Source organism: Quercus robur, chromosome 5, assembly GCF_932294415.1.
Source record: "Quercus robur chromosome 5, dhQueRobu3.1, whole genome shotgun sequence".
NCBI classification, from domain to species: Eukaryota; Viridiplantae; Streptophyta; class Magnoliopsida; order Fagales; family Fagaceae; genus Quercus; species Quercus robur.
In genome coordinates this window covers 53,057,499-53,064,034 of record NC_065538.1, presented here as the reverse complement: position 1 = coordinate 53,064,034, position 6,536 = coordinate 53,057,499, and positions in this window count along the sequence as shown.

The window sequence follows — 6,536 nt, the reverse complement described above, 5'->3', positions numbered from 1 at the left end:
TTTGAACGGCCTAGCAAGCGCAAAGGTTAGAAAGGAAGCAAAAGGAAATCTACATGAAGGAGTATATAGACAAAAGAATTACCGCAATGACGTGCCACTCTAACCGGCGCCCCACGGACTCCTCGGATCCCTCCTCAAAAGCGTGCACATCCTCGGGAAGTTGGAGAGCTTCAGCCAAAGTTTGGGCAATACGGCCGCCCTCGCCCTTATCCCACATCCGAACACAGGCGGTTGAGGGCAATGGCTTGCCGTCCAGAAGAAACTTTGGTTCCCACGCTGGAGCCACTTGGGAGGAGGACGCGCCCCCCGTGCCAGCTTCGGTTGGCGGCTCGCGGATAACAATTCCACCTGTTGGTCGGGGAGGAGTCCGGACAGCGGCATCTCCCGGTCCCGTGGAAGGTTGATCAGTAACTTTTTGTTTCTTTCGGGCGCGTCCGGCCTGCGAGGAGGGTGGGGGCTGAGACGCTTGACCTCGGCCCTGGGAAGGCGGGGGCTGATTGGGTTGCCGGGCACCGGGCACGAACCGTTCTATTGACATCACCTTCCTCGATACCATCCTTCCGCTAGGTCGGATAGCTTCAGCTAGCAGGGCAGCCGCTTCTATCACTTGTTGTTGAGGCACAGCGGCTGGATTCTCGGGAATGGACTGCTCTTGCGCTTGGTCTTCTTGCTGTATGGCTTCGTGGGCTATTTCCCTGAGGCGCCGGGATGCTTGTTCTGCGGATTCGTCTCGCAAAGGGGCTAGCTCGTCCGCGCAAGTAAACCGCGGACCAAATTCCCTCGCTTCCCCGGTTGTAAGCTTCGGCGGCAAAAAGTTTACGTACCGGACGTCTATATATGATAGTAGAGGGCTGTCTACTATCAGTGCCTGCTTGAAAGGCTGCCAAGTAGAATAAACCGGCTCCACTCCGAGGATCAAGTGTGAGGCCCGGAGTTGTCCGTCCCAATGCACGTATATCTCGGAGCGGAGGACGAAGTTTAAATCCTTGGCGTGGACGGCTCTGAGGTCCTGAACAAACACTTTGCCGTCTGTAAAAGAACAGGTGACGCATTAGCCTTTAACAATAAAAATTTTTTTTACTCCAATAAGAAGAAAAGAAGGGGCGGAGGAAAGCAATTATATGAAGGGGATGGTACGAACCCACTTCACGCCGTGTAAGGGGGCAAGGGATCTCCCCGGCAAACCAATTGCCGCACACCCTGACGAACTCCCCGGTGGAGTTCCTGTTCGAATCGGGTAGGCATGATATCAGCCGTACCCGAGCATCCCTTGTCTTTAGGTAATAATTGGTGGATTTGCTCCCACAGAGGCTTTACATTTGGTTAATATCATGGTGGTCTAACTGTAAGTTAAAGGTATGGTTCAACTTACTGACACAACTAACTACCCGGTAAAAATTGGGAGGAAGCTGGTCGGGGCACAGCCCATAGTAAGTGAGTGTGTTTATCAATAGGGGATCTACAGGGAACCTGACCCCACCTTCTAAAATGGACATCAAAGGAAAGAAGGCTGTACCCTGCCCTCGGTGGAGTTCCATATCACTCTCATGGCAGTAAGCCACGTCCACGTCATCGAGAATATTAAATTTACTCCTAAAGGTGGCCAAAGCAGCCGGGGATTCTAAAAGGTAAGAGTAACCCATCTCTAACGCCTAAAACCACAAAAGTGAACTCAAAGAAATAAAGCTGAAGGAACAGGAAGGGGAAGAAAAACTTACTTTGGGTTCTAAGGAGGAAAAGAACACTGGGCAAGCAAGCGCACAGAAATGTGGTCGGCAGAGAGTAAGCACTAAAGATCAGGGGCGAAGGGAAAATGGAATGGTGTTCAAAGGGGGATTATTTATAGAGCCAAAAAGAAATGGGGGAAGAAAAAACGCTTAATCAAGCAATAAATGGGCACAGTTTACGAGCGACCCAGTGAATGCCAAGCGTAACCGATTCGCGCGCCGCTTCGGTTCACGAACCGTCAGGCAATAATGACGACTGCGCCTGGCGCCGCGAAACGGCGCGTCTTTTGAGATGAATATTAATAAGAAGTGACAGTCAGAAGTCCCAGGCTAGAAGATTCCCGAGGTCAAAAGGCCCAGGCAGCTCCTTGATTTTTCTCGGCAACCGAGTATGAATCAAGGGGGGGCTATTGTACGGCACCGAGATTCCAAAGCCCATACTGGCCTTAGGCCTAGACCCATCTAGGCCCCGGGCCCAAGCCCATACCGGCTTTGGGCGCAGGCCCAACAGAAAGGTCCAGTTATCTTATGCCCCTCTTGAAACTGTCTTAGAGTAAAAACAAGTTTTGGGTATTGAGTTCCCAGAGTTGACCGGTTAAGCTTTCCCGGTCGAGCGTATGAGTCATGTCCGAGGAAATCATGAGATGCACGGGAAATTGAGTTGCCGAACATAATCGGTCAAAATGGAACCAAGTTCCAAGATCATAAATGTTGCACCGCCCTTTCACCTAAACACCCACTTTAACCAGATAATACTGGACCTTTAGTAGCACTAACGGTGACTGTAATCATGATCTCCCCACTAACCTTGGCTATAAATAGAAGAAAGTTGGGAGAAGAAGGAGTTTAGAAAATTTGAGAGAAAAAGTCAAGGAGAAGGTATCAACTGAGGCTTGCTTTGAGTCTCTCTGCCGAGAACGACCCGTTGTAAGAAATCCTCAAGCCCACTACAAATAAATTGTGAGCCCAAGTGATCTAAGGCCCAAAAGTCTTGCACCTGGTTCTTACATTGACGATATTCTACTTATTGGAAATGATGTAGGGATAATCAGTAAAGGTTTGGTTGTCAAGCCAATTTGATATGAAGTACTTAGGTGAGGCTAACTTTATTCTAGGGATCAAGCTTTGGCAAGATTGCAAGAATAAGATGTTAAGCTTGTCACAAGTTGGATATATAGACAAGGTTTTAGAACGGTTTAGCATGCAAAAATCCAAGAAATGATTGCTTCCTTTCAGACATGGATTCTTCTTTTTTATGACCAAAGGCCTAAGACTCTTGAGGAAGAAAATATGATGAGACAAGTTCCTTATACTTCTGCAGTGAGAAGTCTCATGTATGTCATGCTTTGTACTAGACCAGATATCTGTTATTTAGTTAGCATGGTCAACCGATATCAATCAAATCCAAAACCAAAATATTGGCAAGCTATAAAGCATATTCTCAAGTATCTACGAAGAACGAAAGATTATATGCTTGTTTACTGGTGTGAGGATTTGATTCTCATTAGTTTTATAGATTCAGATTTTCAATTAGATCTTGATTTCAGAAAGTGCACTTCAGGTTGTGTGTTTACCTTGGGAGGTGGAGCCATAAGTTGGAGGAGTGTTAAGCAATCTTATATTGCCAACTTCACCATGGAAGCTGAATATGTTGCTGCTTATGAAGCGGCAAAGGAAGCTGTTTTTGGCTCAAGAAATTCCTTTCTGATCTTGGTGTTGTGAGAATGGAGCAAGTTCCTATCACATTATTTAGTGACAATAGTGGAGCGGTTGCACAATCCAAAGATCCAAGGAATCACAAGAAAGGAAAGCACATTGAGAGAAAATACCACATCATTCAAGACAGTGTTGCTCGTGGAGATGTAATAGTAGCAAAGATTGAAAGTGTATATAATCTAGCAAATCCCTTTACCAAAGCCTTGCCTCAAAGGACTTTCGAGTAACATTTGGAAGGAATGGGAGTTAGATTAGTGCACAATAGTCTTTAGGACAAATGGGAGAATGTTAGGATTAGTGCCCTTAAATCCTATTGTATGATGCTATGTATGATATTATGTATAACATTATGTATGACTTAATATTGTTTTATTATTGTGTGATTAATATTATGTTGTTTTATTATTATTTAAAATAAAGATAACATGAATATTCGAACATTATCATATAGTTCATGAGATGCATAATATGTGATTTATGTGAAAAGTCACAGCAGATATAAGTCATAGGTTCTTTGTAAACTCAAAATTTTAATTCGTAGTCAGTGATGACCTTAGGCATTTCTTCTATGAAGACTATAACATATCAACTAATATGATTTGTCTTGATCATGGAAGTAGAGACTTCTAGTTAATATGTTGATATATTTTAAGAGTTAAGACATATTGAACTAGACCGCTGTAAGATTTATTATTCTCCTGACGACTGTCAAATGAATAATAAATCTCACGACTTCTAGTTTCATGAACTCTTAATCCTGAGAAAACAATGTACCTAATCATAAATTGTAAGTTGCTTTGATATATCAGAAGTGAGATCTAAAGTCATGGTCAAAACCTCAGTATGTTGGGCATCAACACTAAAATGGAACATATATTTTTAAAATGGAATTCATAGTCTCTTAACGAAGATATAAAATATTCCCTTGAGATAAGTTTAATGGGTTTGATTATTCAAAATGTTAAATCTAACTACTTAGTAAATAGTTACTAAAGTATATATATATATATTTATGAAATTGGATTTCATAAATATATAATGAATAACTTGAAGAATTAAACCGAGTACTCAAGAATTAAGATGTAGTAATCTACAAAATGGCAATCTACATTCATAATTTTGTATTAATACGAATATTTTATGAAGGGGTTGCATGTATAATAAAATCTTGGGATATAATTTATTAATAAGGCCTAGAGTGCAATTATATTTATATAGTGGTATTAAATATAATTAATGGTAACTTTGGACTTGTCAAAAGTTGATAGAAAAACCCAAGGCCCATTGAAGCTAGTGTCTTATTTGTTCCCTTTTGGTCTCACTTCAAGCCACATACTTAGCCCAATTGAAAATGTCTAAAAGGCTAGCCTAATTAGATAATCAGTTATAAGGAGAGAAACATACAAAATTTTAAGAGAGAATGAAATGGTTTGTATGTGAGTGTTGGACACTCTCTAATTCTCTCTTAAATACATTCATATAAACTGATTGAGAGACCACACTTCTTGGGCATTAGTGAAATTGCAGTGAAGATTAAAATTATTCTCAAGTACTTCTAATCTTTGTTTTGAAATTCACCACACCAAAGTACACTCTTGTTCTTGTATTCTGAAATTTACATTGTACATGTTATCGATTACGAATAAAATAGATCTGTTAATTTTCCGCTGCATATGTATGTGATACAAACATGTATTATTCCATCAAAACTAACCTATTGTGACCACTCTAATAAAAATGTTGAACACCCTGACTTAAGAATTACAAAAATTGGGTTCAACAAAAATAAGAGTAATATTACATTCACAACATTTTTACAATAATTTCACAACAAATTCAATATAATAAGCTGTTACTAATTCTAATTTGACCCAAATACCAATATTATTTTTTTACTCAGAAATAACAGTTTTTTGCATAAGATTTATTGTAAAAATGTTGTAGACATAACTTTATTCCAAAATTATCCCCCCCCCCCCCATCATAATCCTTAATCCCTTTTATAAATTTTTTTTTTTTAAAAACCTTAAATAAAAATAATAAATATTAGCCCAAATAACAACAAATATAAACCAAACAAAAATAAGACAAGACCAAACAATAACAAGTGAGCAAATTGTTCAACAAAAAACCTATTATAAAATAAAAAGATAAAAATCACTAATCATTTAAATTTGTAGATCGTTCAATTTATTTAATAAAATAATATATAATTTCATTTTTCCTTAAAAAATGGTACTGCGAAAAATACTGTGGTTGTGGGTTCTTTTTTATAATAATGACAATTATACTCTTTTTGACTTTGCAATCGCAACAATTTTGCTCTCTTTAGAGACTTGACTCGCAATTATAGCAAATATTCAAGTTATTACTTTATTAGATTTTGTATGATTGAAATTTCTTAGTGATCACCATAAAAGAAATTCCTAGAACCGCCACTGGCCACCACCCACTGTCAACCAATAACCAAACACACAATAAGAAGAGAGATTTTTGGCCATAGAAAAAGAATTTTTTAAAAAATAAAAATAAAAAAGAAGAAGAAGAAAGGGAAGAGAGAAACCGCTGCCCATAACCAATCTAGACCACTGAATCACCATCGACACTGTTGCCGATTTCAACCACCACCACTAGCTCATGCTGCATCGATCTCATCTATCCTAATCTCGCATTTCGCTAAGAGTTTTTGAGAGGGAGAGAAAAAAAGTTTTTTTAAAGAAAATAGGAGAGAGAAAGAACCTTTTTTTTTTTTTAAGTTTATAGCTACAATAACTTGCCATCTTTGGCAACTTACTGTAGCTCAATTGCTATTTTTTTTTAAGTATAGCATCTTTATTGTAGACTATATTTTAGTGTTTTAGTTGCTAAAATGGCATTATATCAATTATACCTCTCTTGTTGTCAATGCTCTAAATATAAACGGTTAATGTAATTAATTTGTACATTTACACAATTTGATTTTGACGTGAGTCAATTCTAGGTAAAGTTATGTAAATTTACATATTTTTCTATTATATACATGATGTGAGTGCTCATAGTTTTTATGTACAACTTTTTAAAATTTCAATTTTTTCTCAATTTTTAAAAGTAAAA